At 45.5% G+C, this 16,667-nt stretch overlaps 1 long non-coding RNA gene across 1 annotated transcript in view; it reads left to right on the top strand.

The window, feature by feature from the left end:
- Positions 1-16,317, top strand: part of LOC140409576 (uncharacterized) — a 115,047-nt gene extending 98,730 nt beyond the window's left edge. The window contains exon 3 of the long non-coding RNA XR_011940402.1: positions 15,973-16,317. This is a non-coding gene — a long non-coding RNA (uncharacterized lncRNA). The remainder of the gene's footprint in view (positions 1-15,972) is intronic.
- The last annotated feature ends 350 nt before the right edge of the window (positions 16,318-16,667 follow it).

Genomic DNA, 16,667 nt, shown 5'->3' with positions numbered 1-16,667 from the left:
CTAACAGGTTTGTCAGGCACGACCTCCCCTTACTAAATCCATGCTGACTTGTCCTAATCCGACCCTGCACTTCCAAGAATTTAGAAATCTCATCCTTAACGATGGATTCTAGAATCTTGCCAACAACCGAGGTTAGGCTAATTGGCCTATAATTTTCCATCTTTTTCTTGTTCCCTTCTTGAACAGGGGGGTTACAACAGCGATTTTGCAATCCTCTGGGACTTTCCCTGACTCCAGTGACTTTTGAAAGATCATAACTAACGCCTCCACTATTTCTTCAGCTATCTCCTTTAGAACTCTAGGATGTAGCCCACCTGGGCCCGGAGATTTATCAATTTTTAGACCTCTTAGTTTCTCTAGCACTTTCTCCTTTGTGATGGCTACCATATTCAACTCTGCCCCCTGACTCTCCTGAATTGTTGGGATATTACTCATGTCTTCTACTGTGAAGACTGACGCAAAGTACTTATTTAGTTCCTCGGCTATTTCCTTGTCTCCCATCACTAGATTGCCAGCGTCATTTTGGAGCGGCCCAATGTCACCTTTTGCCTCCCGTTTGTTTTTAATGTATTTAAAGAAACTTTTACTATCATTCCTAATGTTACTGGCTAGCCTACCTTCAAATTTGATCCTCTCCTTCCTTATTTCTCTCTTTGTTATCCTCTGTTTGTTTTTGTAGCCTTCCCAATCTTCTGACTTCCCACTACTCTTTGCCACATTATAGGCTTTCTCTTTTGCTTTGATGCATTCCCTAACTTCCTTTGTCAGCCATGGCTGCCTAATCCCCCCTCTGATAACCTTTCTTTTCTTTGGGATGAACCTCTGCACTGTGTTCTCAATTACTCCCAGAAACTCTTGCCATTGCTGTTCTACTGTCTTTCCCACTAGGCTCTGCTCCCAGTCGATTTTCTTCAGTTCCTCCATCATGCCCCTGTAGTTACCTTTATTTAACTGTAACACCTTTACATCTGATTCTACCTTCTTTCAAATTGCAGACTGAATTCTACCATATTCTGATCACTGCCTCCTATGTGTTCCCTGACTTTAAGATCTTTTATCAAGTCTGGCTCATTACATAACACTAAGTCCAGAATGGCCTGTTCACTCGTGGGCTCCATCACAAGCTGTTCCAAAAAGCCCTCCTGTAAACATTCAATGAATTCCTTTTCTTTGGGTCCACTGGCAACATTATTTACCCAGTCCACCTGCATATTGAAGTCCCCCATGATCACTGTGACCTTGCCTTTCTGACATGCACTTTCTATTTCGTGGTGCATTTTGTGCCCCTGGTCCTGACCACTGTTAGGAGGACTATCCCCTACCCATTTATCCGCTTCCTTCCCTCACCTCTCCCCTACCCATTTAGCTGCCTCACCCACCTGTCCCCTGCCCATTTACCTCACCTGCCTGACCTTTACCATTTACCTCACCCACCTGACCCTTACCCAATTACCTCACCCATCTATCCCCTACCCATTTACTCGCTTACCTCATCAACCTGTCCCCTACCCATTCATCCATCCACCTATCTTTCATCTTGGACGTTTAAACTTGCCATAAGGCAGCTAGTGCTGCAAAGAGGGGGTGTACTGAATCTTCTCCCTGACACTAAAAGCTGTGATGGAGTTTTCTGATGGACGCTATGCTCTGAATTTCTGGAGATGCCAGGCTCGGAAGACTCAGCTAGAAATGTAATCTGACGTTGACTACCACTTCATGGAAGATCCCAGCCTTTTTGTATGCTGTCAGATTCAAATGGGAGCCTTCAGCAGCATTTCTGAGAGAGGGTCCAGCTGCTCCCAGGCAGACGATGAGACCCCGGAGCAATCAATTTATCATGCCCTTTTCTCGCCAGTGTGGATTACGTGCATCACCAATAAATGGTTGGACAAATAAAACAAAAAACTTTGGACCTTTGAAACCCTGGAGCAGGGCAGTGAAAGTGTCCATATTCACCCACGAAGGCATCTTAATGCTGCCCCTTCCAAAGCTTCAGTAGTCACTGGGAGAACACTTTGCTTTTGAGGACGATCATTGTGGGGACATGAAGTTATATGCATTTCAAATCGTATGTTTAATATCAAAACAGCAGGGAAAAGATAGTTTAATGCAAGTTAGAATTCAGCTAAACAGAGCAGTCTGAAGTATATTGAACCTTGATTGAGATGAGATTTGACTTGAGGAGCTTAATTTGGTTTAATATCGTGTAGTGGAACGTCCATGACATTGTTTCTCCCATTAGTAATTCATTAATGAAGTATTGATTTATAACAGCTTTAAATTTAGCTTTTCATCACACTGCATGCAATAAGCTCTCATTGGAACAAAATATAAATGAAAAACCTGACAGTCAGATTTAATTAAAAACTGAAGTGCGAACATCATCAGCTCCCTGCAAGTTCCGAATGGACAAGCAAATTAAAAAAATACAAAGGAGCAATTCCACGCTATGTAAGATTGAGTGACACATATTGCGGATGAACAAATTGTCTCCTATTGAATTGAAGACCAATCCAACCTGCCAAAATTGCTATTGCTTTCTTCTGATCAATGGAGTATTGGTGCAACTTCAAGATTCATTTCATAAACAAGAATACATTTTGCAGCTTACCAGAGGCAGAATTCAGCAATGCGCTTCTCCTTATATATCCACATTACACATCCACATTTTCTGGCGTGGTCTTGTTATGTATCAGAGCATCACCGTTGGCTGGTGTAACGTCAAGTGTTACACAATGATGCCATCGGATGTTTTGCGGACTTTTGTGGAGTTCACCATTGTACCCTGTTTGAGCAGCATTTTGTAAATAAACCCTTTGCACTATGTTATATGAACTCGACGCATGCCACCTCTGATTCTTTCTCTTGGTGGCTAAAATAACGAAGATAGCTAAAGAGAAACTGGCGACAAGTTCTGGGCAGCAAACATTAAGCCAGAAAAAAAAGCAACTTTCAACAATTATTTTGTGAGCCAGGAGAAGGAATCATTGACAGAGATTCAGGCATACACCATCGGGAGTGAGGTCGGGAGAAATATCCAAGGCTTCCAAGGCGAAATCCTTGTTGTGTTATTTTCAGGTAAATATTTGGACACTGGTACAGTTTGTAGCAGGGCGTGACGGATCATCCCGGTCAATCACAATTTACTGGTGCAAGTAAAAGGGTTTTCAAAAAGATAACAAGCCATCGGACAACTGAGTTAATGGGGGCTTACCTCAAAGGGAAGATCAAAGTTTTCAGTACATTTACCATTTGTAGTGATCTGTACATCTGTACATACATCTGCACATACACCAGGGACTGCAGCACAGATGTGACAGCCACAGCATCACTAGAGGGAGCATCAGAGATAGGTATAAAGGGTCGAGCCCAAGGTAGGATCTGCCTCTCTTAGAAGGACAGAGCTAGTGAGCAGCAGCACACAGGGATAGCTTTCACTGGTCATACCTCTTGACTGTTTTACATCTAGCTGAGCTCTGGAAGCAGAATGAACCCTTTGAATAAAGTGTTTGTGTTAGCTGTAAGTCTACAGTCGTTATTCAGAGTTAGAGAATAACATACCATTTGTAGTGGGTAGAGCTGCGGAGACCACAAATGAAGCTCTGAAATAGGCTGCAGGAATGTGAACCTAGGAGGCTGCCAGCTTTGCCACTGCCCGGGAATGGATAGCAGGGCATAGAAACAGCCAGTGTGCTTGTGCTCTGCGAGTTTGTCTACTTTAAACAGAGAGGAAATAAACAGGAGGGAAGACAGGCTGAAGGCCTAGATCAGAGAGCTGCAATCCAAAAATTGGCAGGAAGAAAAGGCGTTATGGACACGTTTGATGAGGAGGAGGAGACATGGAACTCTGATGAGGAAAGGCTCCTGTCGTTCCTTAAAGCCAATCAGACACCAGCAAACCTGCATATGGTGACCTTTCTCAGCTGAGTTGGGAGGAAAACATTCATGTTGCTACAGAATTTAGTTCCCCCCGCTAAACCTGGAGACAAGTCATACGATGAGTTAATAACTGTCTTGTAAGAACATTTTCTCGCTGTCCACTATTAATAGCTGAAAGATTTTACTTTCATGTCATGTGCAGGAGGAAAGGGAAAACAATTCACAAATTGTTGCATCACTGCAGAAGCTAGCAAAGTGTTGCAAATTTGGACAAACTTTGGATGATACACTTCGTGACCGATTAACTTGTGCCCTCAGGAATGAAGCCATCCAAAGGAAATTGTTGACTGAAGGTGCATTAACCCTAAAATCTGCTGGAGAAATCGCAATGTCTATGGAAATTGCTAATAAAAGAATTTTCGTTGATTAGAGATGGAGCTAACGTCCATAAGATGGAGTCTGCGAGTAGCAGGTCCACCAAGAACCTATCATGTAATCAATGCAACCAAGTGGGACCTATGGCAGGAGATTGTTGGAGCAAGGAGAACAAATGCAAAAATTGTGGCTAAGTTGATCACATTGCCAAGGCATGTTGGTCATACCAACCTTCATCAGCACAAAAGAGGTGTGCCAAGAAAAATACTGCAAAGTCTACAGGATGAATTTACCAGTTAAGTGATCCAACTGAAGACTCACAGAGTACCAAAGTGTCAAGTCAGCTTTAGGAATGTAAGCTTGGCATTGCAATACAAGGAGACCAGCTACAATTTTGGGTTTATCGAAAATTAAATGGGAACAATATTAAGATCGAAGTGGATATGGGCGCCGCAGTAATACTTATACCTGAATCGATATACTGTCAGAAATTGAAGTATCTGCCAGTACAACATCTGATGTGGTCCTGAGGACATTTAACAAGGAGGTCGTGCCACTGAAGGACTTCATCAGGGTGACTGTGGAAGTCATAGAGCAGAAAGTGGAGTTGCCTCATAGAACATAGAAAATACAGCACAGAACAGGCCCTTCGGCCCACGATGTTGTGCCGAACCTTTGTCCTAGATTAATCATAGATTATCATTGAATTAACAGTGCAGAAGGAGGCCATTCGGCCCTTTGAGTCTGCACCGGCTCTTGGAAAGAGCACCCTACCCAAACTCAACACCTCCACCCAACACCAAGGGCAATTTTGGACACTAAGGGCAATTTATCATGGCCAATCCACCTAACCTGCACATCTTTGGACTGTGGGAGGAAACCGGAGCACCCGGAGGAAACCCACGCAGACACGGGGAGGACGTGCAGACTCCGCACAGACAGTGACCCAAGCCGGAATCAAACCTAGGACCCTGGAGCTGTGAAGCAATTGTGCTATCCACAATGCTACCGTGCTGCCCTTAAGAACAAATAAACCTACACTATATCATTTTACTGTAATCCATGTACCTATCCAATAGCTGCTTGAAGGTCCCTAATGTTTCCGACTCAACTACTTCCACAGGCAGTGCATCCTATGCCCCCACTACTCTCTGGGTAAAGAACCTACCTCTGATATCCCTCCCATATCTTCCACCTTTCACCTTAAATTTATGTCCCCTTGTAATGATTTGTTCCACCCGGGGAAAAAGTCTCTGACTATCTACTCTATCTATTCCCCTGATCATCTTATAAACCTCTATCAAGTCGCCCCTCATCCTTCTCCATTCTAATGAGAAAAGGCCTAGCACCCTCAACCTTTCCTCGTAAGACCTACTCTCCATTCCAGGCAACATCCTGGTAAATCTTCTTTGCAACTTTTCCAAAGCTTCCACATCCTTCCTAAAATGAGGCGACCAGAACTGTACACAGTACTCCAAATGTGGCCTTACCAAAGTTTTGTACAGCTGCATCATCACCTCACGGCTCTTAAATTCAATCCCTCTGTTAATGAACGCGAGCACACCATAGGCCTTCTTCACAGCTCTATCCACTTGAGTGGCAACTTTCAAAGATGTATGAACATAGACCCCAAGATCTCCCTGCTCCTCCACATTGCCAAGAACTCTACCGTTAACCCTGTATTCCACATTCATATTTGTCCTTCCAAAATGGACAACCTCACACTTTTCAGGGTTAAACTCCATCTGCCACTTCTCAGCCCAGCTCTGCATCCTATCTATGACTCTTTGCAGCCGACAACAGCCCTCCTTACTATCCACAACTCCACCAATCTTCGTATCGTCTGCAAATTTACTGACCCACCCTTCAACTCCCTCATCCAAGTCATTAATGAAAATCACAAACAGCAGAGGACCCAGAACTGATCCCTGCGGTTCGCCACTGGTAACTGGGATCCAGGCTGAATATTTGCCATCCACCACCACTCTCTGACTTCTATCGGTTAGCCAGTTTGTTATCCAACTGGCCAAATTTCCCACTATCCCATACCTCCTTACTTTCTGCATAAGCCTACTATGGGGAACCTTATCAAATGCCTTACTAAAATCCATGTACACTACATCTGCTGCTTTACCTTCATCCACATGCTTGGTCACCTCCTCAAAGAATTCAATAAGACTTGTAAGGCAAGACCTACCCCTCACAAATCCGTGCTGACTATCCCTAATCAAGCAGTGTCTTTCCAGATGCTCAGAAATCCTATCCTTCAGTACCCTTTCCATTACTTTGCCTACCACCGAAGTAAGACTAACTGGCCTGTAATTCCCAGGGTTATCCCTAGTCCCTTTTTTGAACAGGGGCACGACATTCGCCACTCTCCAATCCCCTGGTACCACCCCTGTTGACAGTGAGGACAAAAAGATCATTGCCAACGGCTCTGCAATTTCTTCTCTTGCTTCCCATAGAATCCTTGGATATATCCCGGATATAACAAGGCCTCTTCACATTGTTGAAGGAAACTATCCAACGTTGTTTGGGAGATCTTGATTAAGCTAAACTGGGCTGTCGTGACCCAACTTGTTGATTTTGTGAACGATCTTCAACCACTTCTGAGAAAGTACACAAAGGTATTCAAGGAGTCACTTGGAACCATGACGAGAGTCGAAGTGAAACTCAAGATAAAGGCAGACAGCATGCCTAAGTGTTTGAAAGCACTTACCCTACCCAATGCTATGCGATCTAAAGTGGAAGAAGAACTATTGAAGGTTATTGAAGACAGGCAGGAGTTATTGAGCCTGTTACCACCAGCCTTAAAGAAGGATGATTCAATACAAATATGCAGGGATTTCAAAATGACCATCAACCCTGTATTATGTGCTGATCAGTACCCTCTACCACTTATCGAAGATCTTTTTGCAGGATTCTTAGGCAGCCAAGCATTTAGCAAAATTGCCCTCTCCCAAGCCTATCTGTCAATGAATGTGGCTATTGAGTTACTGATCATTGCACAAGGGTCTGTTTTGGTATCTGAAGCTTCTGTTCGGGATAATGTCAGCACCGGCTTTCTTCCAACGATCATCGGGCCACATGTTGAGTGGGCTACTGGTTGTCCAAGGCTACCTGAATGACATTTTGATTACAGGTTCGAACATTGTGAAGAGCCTAGAAGCTACTCTTGCAAGGCCGCAACTACACAATCTCAGAGTCAAGAAAGAGAAGTGCAAATTTTTTTAATTTTCTATTCATTACCTTGTATCGTATCATTGACCAAGACGGTCTTCACAAGGAACCTAAAATGTCGGAGACCCTGGATGCTCCATGACCACAGAACATGACTCAGTTAAGGTCATTTTTAGGTTTATTAAATTACTATGGAAAATGTGTACCACACTTAATAACAAGACTTTACATACGTTGCTTTGTAACAAGCAAGCTTGGCTCTGAACGAAAAATTGTAAGGGTGGCTTACCAAAATGTCAAAACAAATGACAGGAATCGAGTTATTGGCCCATTATAACCCAAAACTGAAGCTGCTGTTTGATTGCAATGCATCACCCTATGGGGTTGGAGCAGTTGTCTCGCATATCACACCTTAACATGAAGAGCAACCATAGTATTTGGTTCCAGGATGTTGACTAGCACTACGTCCAGCTATGTTCAACTTGAGAAAGAAGCTCTCAGCATTATTATTGATATTCAAAGGTTCCATCAATTTAGTCTATTGGCCGCCCCCTTAACAATAATATTTGGGCATGGGGGGGGGGGGGGGGAGCCTTCGGGAGAGTGGGCAATTGTGAAACACAATATACACCCTTGAGCACAACCAGAATGACGCCTCTGTCACTTTCTTCCACAATGCGGGCTGACCTCCGAACCTTTGGCCCATATCTCCTGGCAGCCCCACCCCCCACCGCCCCTGGCACACCGCGTGCAGGTGATGGGTGTGAGCGAGCACTCAGCAGACAGGCAGGGGTCAGACTATGGCATAGATGCTGCCCGCTTTCCCCAGGCAGTGGGAGGTGTAGATGGAGTCAATGGATGGGAGGCAGGTTTGTGTGATGGACGGGGTGATGTTCATGACTCTCTGAAGTTTCTTGCGGTCCTGGGCCGAGCAGTTGCCCTACCAGGCTGTGATGCAGCCCGATAGGATGCTTTCTATGGTGCATCTGTAAATGTTGGTAAGGGTTAATGTGGACATGCCGAATTTCCTTAGTTTCCTGAGGAAGTATAGGCGCTGTTGTGCTTTCTTGGTGGTAGAGTCGACGTGGGTGGACCAGAACAGATTCTTGGAGACGTGCACCCCTAGGAATTTGAAACTGTTAACCATCTCCACCTCGGCCCCGTTGATGCTGACAGGGGTGTGGACAGTACTTTGCTCCCTGAAGTCACTGACCAGCTCTTTAGTTTTGCTGGCGTTGAGGGAGAGGTTGTTGTCGCTACACCACTCCACTAGGTTCTCTATCTACTCCTGTATTCTGACTCGTCGTTATTCGAGATCCGGCCCACTATGGTCGTATCGTATCGTCAGCAAACTTGTAGATGGAGTTGGAACCAAGTTTTGCCATGCAGCCGTGTGTGTACAGGGAGTAGAGTAGGGGGCTAAGTACGCAGCCTTGGTATTGAGGACTATTGTGGAGGAGGTGTTGTTGTTCATTCTTACTGATTGTGGTCTGTTGGTCAGAAAATCGAGGATCCAGTTGCAGAGTGGGGAGCCAAGTCCCAGGTTTTGGAGCTTTGATATGATCTTGGCTGGGATTATGGTGTTGAAGGCGGAGCTGTAGTCAATAAATAGGAGTCTGATGTAGGAGTCCTTGTTGTCCGATGCACCGCTCAATCACAGCCTGGGTGGCTGCATGGGCCTCTTTGTACCAGGCATCTGCTTCGGTCATCGGCCTCGGTACAGGCGTCATTAACCAGGTCCTCAGCAGGTACCCCTTATCCCCCCAAGAGCCAGCTGCCCATCCTGAGGTGGTCCTTGAAGAGGCCGGGGATGACCGACTGACCCAGGATGTGGCAGCCATGGACACTCTCCAGGAAGTGCGCACACACGTGCATTATCTTCAACTGCTGGTCGCACATGAGTTGTATGCTGAGGGAGTGGAACCCCTTTTGGTTAACATAGGGCAGCCCCAGAAGGCCCGGTGAGCGCAGAGCGACGTATATGGCACCTATTACCCCCTGGACCTGGGGCATCCCGACGATGGTGGAGAAACCTATGTCCGGGAGTCTTGCTGGGCTTGGTCCACGCATCCCTGGCCTCAGTGGGCCCCCTCACTGGACCCCAGACCCAGTACACAGGACACCCACTCACAATGTCACCTAGACCTGGTGCTGGTACCGTCCCAGTGGCACTCACACACCTTCCAGCTGTGGTATGTCCCCAGAGCTGTGTCCCATCTCGTGGGTGTTCGGGTGTTGGCTGCTGCATGTGTGGTGTTACCTCCCGCAGTGTTCAAGCACAGTGTTCAGGCACCACGGCCTGATTGGACTGCTGGGCAATGACTCCCACATGCGACATCGCACACCCGCCCACGGGAATCCATTTGGGTTTTGTGAAGTGCATACTTAACCACGATTGCCAAATCTCTATTAGCAATAGCCTTCAGCCGCATGAGCAGAGGCCTTGGCAGTCGTTGTGGGTTATGGCTGGTCATTGGGGCTGATTGGCAGGGACAAAGGTTTCCCCCTGAAAGTGTATACGCGATATACTGCTAGCGGTTTACCCCCAGTTGCCACCTGGTTGCCCCCCCAGCACCTCATCCCCCTCACATGGTGGCCCACCCCAGATGGGGCTGTCTCCTCCCCCCTCCCCAGTTGAGAGTCCACCACCCCCCCTCCCCCCTGCCGAGGGTCCCTCACACCCCGCCGAGCACAGGGGCAGCAAGACCAGTGCCCCATGCTCATTTCCTGAGAGCAAAGAGGGCTATTCACTTCCTCGGCTCCCCACAGAAGCCGTTCCATCAGGTTCATGTTTTTAAAAAGGATACTAATTGTATGGGAATAGGGCTTAAATGGTGATCATAAGTTTCTTGCCACGCTACGGAGAAACCCTGATTTTGCCTACGGGAGTGGGCCGGGTGCATCAAAAAATGTTTGGCGCCTGCCGCGGTTCTCGTTTTCCGCCTCTCCCGCTATTCACTGGCTTTGTTTCGCTTGAGCCAGAGTGAAACGAGGCCGGAGAATCGTTCCCAATGTCTTTCCAGGAATGGAAATTTACCTGAACAGATCCAGTGATGGGGAAAGTGTTGGACATGAGTCAAAAAGACACTCTAATACAAGAGCACAGGCAGAATCCAGACTGTAAACCTTATCTTACCAGGCATCTATGGTTGACTGTACAAAATGGTGCATTGTTATGGGATATTGGAGTAATCATTCCACCGTATATATGAAGTAGAATTCTGGAACAGCTGCACAAAGGTCATCCTGGCGTAGTCAGAATGAAGGAGTTGGCAAGGAGCTACTTCTGGTGACTTGGATTGAATGCTCAAATAGAGGAGAAAGTGGGGTTATGCCAATCCTGCATTGCGTTGAGAAAAGTACCTCCAGTACAACGTTTGCATGTGCTCGTCGACTGGTCCCGCACGATCATCATCGATTCATTGCCATGCTAAGGCCATGGCAATGAATCTATGATGATTGTGCAGGACCAGTCGACGGGCACATGTTTTTGGTGATGGTTGAGTGGCCGGAGGTTGCCATCATGAAATCAACAACTACGGAAAAGACCATAGAAAGACTCGACAAAGTACATGTAAATTTCAGATGTTCTGAACAACTCGTGAACGATAATGGTACTCAGTTCACATCAGCCAATTTTGAGGATTATCTGGAGAGGTGTGGCATCCAACATATCAGATCTGCTCCCTACCATCCTGCTACCAACGGATTAGCTGAGCGTTTCGTACAATTGCTCAAGCATACAGTGAAGGTTTCGAGGTACAAAGGCCCTCTACCTAAACGTGTTGGTAGCTTCCCAATAACATACAGAAACACTATGCATTTTACAACACCAAGTTCACCAGCTATGCTGATGTTCAAAAGGAAACTACGCACATAGTTTGACCTTTTGACTCCCCCTTCAACTTCAGAGATAGCCAGGTAACAACATCAGACGCAAGTGGCTAGAAGGGAACAACATTCCAAAAGCAGAGTCTTTGTCCGTGCGGAACGTGTTTTTGTGAGAAATTACACCTCAGGCAAATGGACTCGAATAATTGTATTCGCTAAAATGGCTCCAATTTCATATTCTGTGCAATCTGATGATGAGCGAATTTGACGTTAGAATGCTGATCAATTATTGTCTCCACAAAATGAGAGTACAGAATCTGTACCAGATGTTTTCATCACAGAAAGTATGGACAATGACAACCTCGATTTGAGGATCACAACTCCCAAAATTATGGAATTTGCTATGACAGAATCATCCAGCCAACCAGAGACAGTTCCTGAGTTGGTTTCACCGGGTGCAATACTGACCAGTATGCAGGAAGACACTCCTGGTACCCCTAAAAAACAATTTCCTGAATATTGTGTTCTACCAAAATGAGACAGATGTCCACCCAAGAGATTGTCGTACTAATATACATATGTATCCGTAACATAACAATAGCTGGTGTGGACCACAAGACCTAGGAGCAGAATTAGGCCACTCGGCCCATCGAGTCTGCTCCGCCATTCAATCATGACTGATATTTTCTCATCCCCATTCTCCTGCCTTCTCCCCATAACCCCTGATCCCCTTATTGATCAAAAACCTATCTATCTCTGTCTTAAAGACACTCAGTGATTTGGCCTCCACAGCCTTCAGTGGCAAAGAGTTCCACAGATTCACCACCCTCTGGCTGAAGAAATTCCTCCTCTGTTTTAAAGGATCATCCTTTTAGTCTGAGATTGTGTCCTCTGCTTCTGATATTTCCGACAAGTGGAAACATCCTCTCTACGTCCACTCTATCCAGACCATACAGTATCCTGTAAGTTTCAATAAGATCCCCCCTCATCCTTCTAAACTCCGAGTACAGACCCAGAGTCCTCAACTGTTCCTCATACACAAGGTCTTCATTCCAGGGATCATTCTTGTGAACCCCCTCTGGACCCTTTCCAAGGCCAGCACATCCTTCCTTAGATTCAGGGCCCAAAACTGCTCACAATACTCCAAATGGGGTCTGACCAGTGCTTCAGAATTACATCCCTCATTTTGTATTCTAGCCCTCTCGACATGAATGCTAACATTGCATTTGCCTTTCTAACTGCTGACTGAACCTGCACGTTACCTTAAGAGAATCGTGAACAAGGACTCCCAAGTCCCTTTGTGCTTCTTATTTCCTAAGCATCTTCCCATTCAGAAAATAGTCTATACCTCCATTTCTCCTTCCAAAGTGCATAACCTCACACTTTTCCACATGTATTCCATCTGCCACTTCGATGGCCACTCTCCTAGCCTGTCCAAGTCCTTCTGCAGCCCGCCTGCTTTCTCAATACTATCTGCCCCTCAATAGATCTTTGTACAATCTGCAAACTTAGCAACAGTGTCTTCAGTTCCTTCCTCCAGATCATTAATGTATATTGTGAAAAGTTGTGATCCCAGCACCAACCCTTGAGGTACACCACTAGTCACTGGCTGCCATCCTGAATAAGACCCCTTTATCCCCACTCTCTGCCTTCTGCCAGTCAGCCAATCCTTTATCCATGCCAGGATCTTACCCTTAACACCATGGGCTCTTAACTTATTTAATAGTCTCCTATGCAGCACCTTGTCAAAGGCCTTCTGGAAATCTAAATAAATCATGTCCACTGGTTCTCCTTTGTCTAACTTCCTTGTTACCTCCTCAAAGAACTAGAACAGATTTGTCAGACACCTCCATTTGACAAAGCCATGCTGACTCAGTCCTATTTTATCATGCACTTCCAAGTACTCTGCAATCTCATCTTTAATAATGGATTCTAAAATCTTACCAATGACTGAAGTCAGGCTAACCGGCCTATAATTTCCCATCTTCTGCCTCCCTCTCTTCTTAAACAGTGGTGTTACATTAGCCACATTAGTGATTCCTGAAAGATCACCACCAATGCCTCCACAATCTCCTGTGCTATCTTTTTTGGACCCTGGGATGTGGTCCATCCGGTCCAGGTGATTTATCCACCTGCAGACCTTTTAGTTTCCCCAGAACCTTATCCTTAGTAATAGTCACTGCACTCACCTCTACTTCCTGGTTCTCCTGGAGCTCTGGCATCCCACTGGTGTCTTCCACCATGAAGACTGATGCAAAGTAACTATCCAGTTCATCTGCCACTTCTTTGTTTCCTATCATTGCTTCTCCAGCCACATTTTTCAGTGATCCAATGTCCATTTTTGCCTCTCTCTTACCTTTTATATATTGAAAAAAAATCTTCCCATCTTCCTTTATATTACTAGCGAGCTTGCACTCATACTTCATCTTTTCCCTGCTTATTGCTTTTTTAGTTGTCCTCTGCTCACTTTTAAAGGCTCCTCAATCCTCTGGCTTCCCACTAATACTCGCCATTTTGTATGCTTTTTCTTTAGCTTTTATGCTGTCCATGACTTCCCTCGTCAGCCATGGATGCCTTGTCCTCCTTAGCATGTTTCCTCCTCCTTGGGATAAATTTCTGTTGTGCCTCCCGAATAACCCCCAAAACCCCCTGCCTTTGCCGTTCCACTGTCTTTCCTGCTGTGTCCCTTTTCCAATCAACTCTGGCCAGCTCCTCCCTCATGTCTTTGTAGTTGCCCTTATTTAATTGTAATACTGTTGCAACTGATGGCAGCTTCTCCCTCTCAAACTGCAGGGTAAATTCTATCATATTGTGGTCACTGCTCCCAAAGGGTTCCTTCACCTTAAGATCCCTAATCAAGTCTGCCTCATTACACATCACCAAATCCAGAATTGCCTGTTCCCTAGTAGGCTCTGTCACAAGCTGCTCCAAAAAAACATCTCTTAGACATTCCACAAATTCCATTTCTTGGGATCCACTATCAACCTGATTTTCCCAGCCCACCTGCATATTGAAGTCCCCCATGATTATTGTAATATTGCCTTTCTTACATGCCTTTTCTATCTCCTGATTTATTTTCTGCCCCACATCCTGACTACTGCTAGGGGGCCTGTACATAACACCCATCAGGGTCTTTTTACCTTTGCGATTCCTAAACTCTATCCACAGAGTTTCTATGCCTTCTGATTCTATATCGCTCCTTGCTATCGATTTAACTTCATTCCTTACTAACAATGCAATCCCGCCCCCTTTGCCCATCTGCCTGTCCTTTTGATAGGACACATATCCTTGGATATTTAGATCCCAGCCCTGATCTCCTTGCAGCCACGTCTCTGTGATGCCCATAAAATCGTACCGGCCAATTTCAATGTGCCCAACAAGCTCATTTACCTTGTTCCATATACTGCACTCATTGAGATACAACACCCTAAATCCTGCATTGACCACCTCCCTTTTCCCACTTGTCACTGTTTTTGCTCTTCTTGAGGGTGATGTTGTTCTGTTATTTTGGTTCTCTATTTCCCCTTCATTTATTACACCTTCTAAGCTCACATTCTGGTTCCCACCCCCCTGCCATACTAGTTTAAATCCTCCCGAGTGAACCTCGCAAACCTTCCAGCCAGGATATCAGTGCCCCTCCAGTTTAGATGCAACCCGTCCTTCTTGTACAGGTCCCACCTGCCCCGGAAGAGATCCCAATCATCCAAAAATCTGAAACCCTCCTACAGCATAAGTTTAGCCACGTGCTTAGCTGCACTATCCCCCTATTTCTAGCCTCACTGGCACATGCCACAGGGAGTAATCCTGAGATTACAACCCTAGAAGTCCTGCCTTTTAGCTTCTTGTCTAACTACCTGAACCCCTTCTGCAGGACCTCATCACTCTTCCTGCCTATGTCATTAGTACCTATGTGTACTACGGTCTCTGGCTGTTCACCCTCCCCCTTCAGGATATCCTGTGTTCGTTCAAAGGCATCCTTGACCCTGGCACCAGGGAGGCAACATACCACCCTGGAGTCTTTTTCACGTCCACAGAAGCACCTACCTGTGCCCCTTATTATAGAATTCCCCATATCGCTCTCCTTGCACTTCGCCCTCCCCTGCTGAGCAACAGAGTCAGTTGTGGTGCCACTGTTCTGCTGGCTGTTGTTTTCCCCTGATAGGCTATCCCCCTCAACAGTATCCAAAATGGTATACTTGTTAGAGAGGGGGACAGCCACAGAGGATTCCTGCGCTGACTGCCTGCCCTTTCTAGAGGTCACCCATCTGTCTGTCTGCACCTTGGGTGTGACCACGTCTCTATAACTCCTATCTATGATGCTTTCCACCACCTGCATGCTCCGCAGTGCATCCAACTGCTGCTCCAAACAAACCATGTGGTCTGTGAGGAGCTGCCATTGGTTACACTTGCTGCAGATGTATCGGCCTGAACGCTGGAAGCGTCACAGATATGACACATCTCACAGTTGGAGCACTTTACCCCGCTGAGTGACATTTAAGCACTAGTTAATTAATTTAGAATAAATACTTGAATTATTGTTTGATTGAGTTATAGTTAACTATACGGCCCTGCCACTAGATTTTTACTGTAAAATTAAATGTTAAATACTAATCTCTGCCCTCAGGTTTAGTTACTCTTGTACGTAGTTTATTGGTAAGTTTTAATTTGTGTTTTCTTCCGTGTTATTTTTTTTTCCAAATTTAACAGATTTCCTACCAGCCAATCAGGTCACAGCTTTACTTTGATTTCTCTTCAGTTTTTCCCCCCACAATTTGAAAAGATATTTGGATCACTTACTTTCCCGGGATGCACTCTGGATCTCTCCCTGCAGATTAACGGTTACAAGCCAGAAGAATGAAAACAAAACGAGAGGGAAAAAGCACCTTCTCCCACTCTGCACAGAATTACCTCACTGCACCAAATTACCAAGTTTCAACCTCACTCTAGCTGTCTCACTCACTCAGGATGTCTCGACTTTACCGTGCGCAAAGCTTACTGAGTGTGCGCTTTGTGTAATGTCATGTGTTACGCAATGGCATCATTGAAGCATTTCCGGGCTTTTGTGGAGTTGACCATTGTACCCTCTTTGAGCAGCATCTTGTAAATAAACACCTTGCACTATGTCATATGAATTCGACATGTGCCACCTCTGATTTTTTTCTGTTTGCGGCTTCAAGAGCATATCAGGTATAAATTTTCAGGGCATATTCAATAAAGAAATGCAAAACGATTCTTCCTTGGTGGCAAAGTTTGACATTATTTGGTGACTATTTGGAAAAGCCGATATTTTACTGATCGCAACAGGTAAAACTGTATACTTGAGTGCTGAGCTTGCTACATTTGATGGTCCCATTCTACATTCATCGACTGCTCATGAGAAAGAATAACAGGTAGGTTAACTA

The sequence above is a fragment of the Scyliorhinus torazame genome, chromosome 3 (assembly GCF_047496885.1).
Source record: "Scyliorhinus torazame isolate Kashiwa2021f chromosome 3, sScyTor2.1, whole genome shotgun sequence".
Taxonomy (NCBI): Eukaryota; Metazoa; Chordata; class Chondrichthyes; order Carcharhiniformes; family Scyliorhinidae; genus Scyliorhinus; species Scyliorhinus torazame.
Note: the sequence above shows the minus strand (reverse complement) of the source record. Positions and strands in the feature narration are given on the sequence as shown.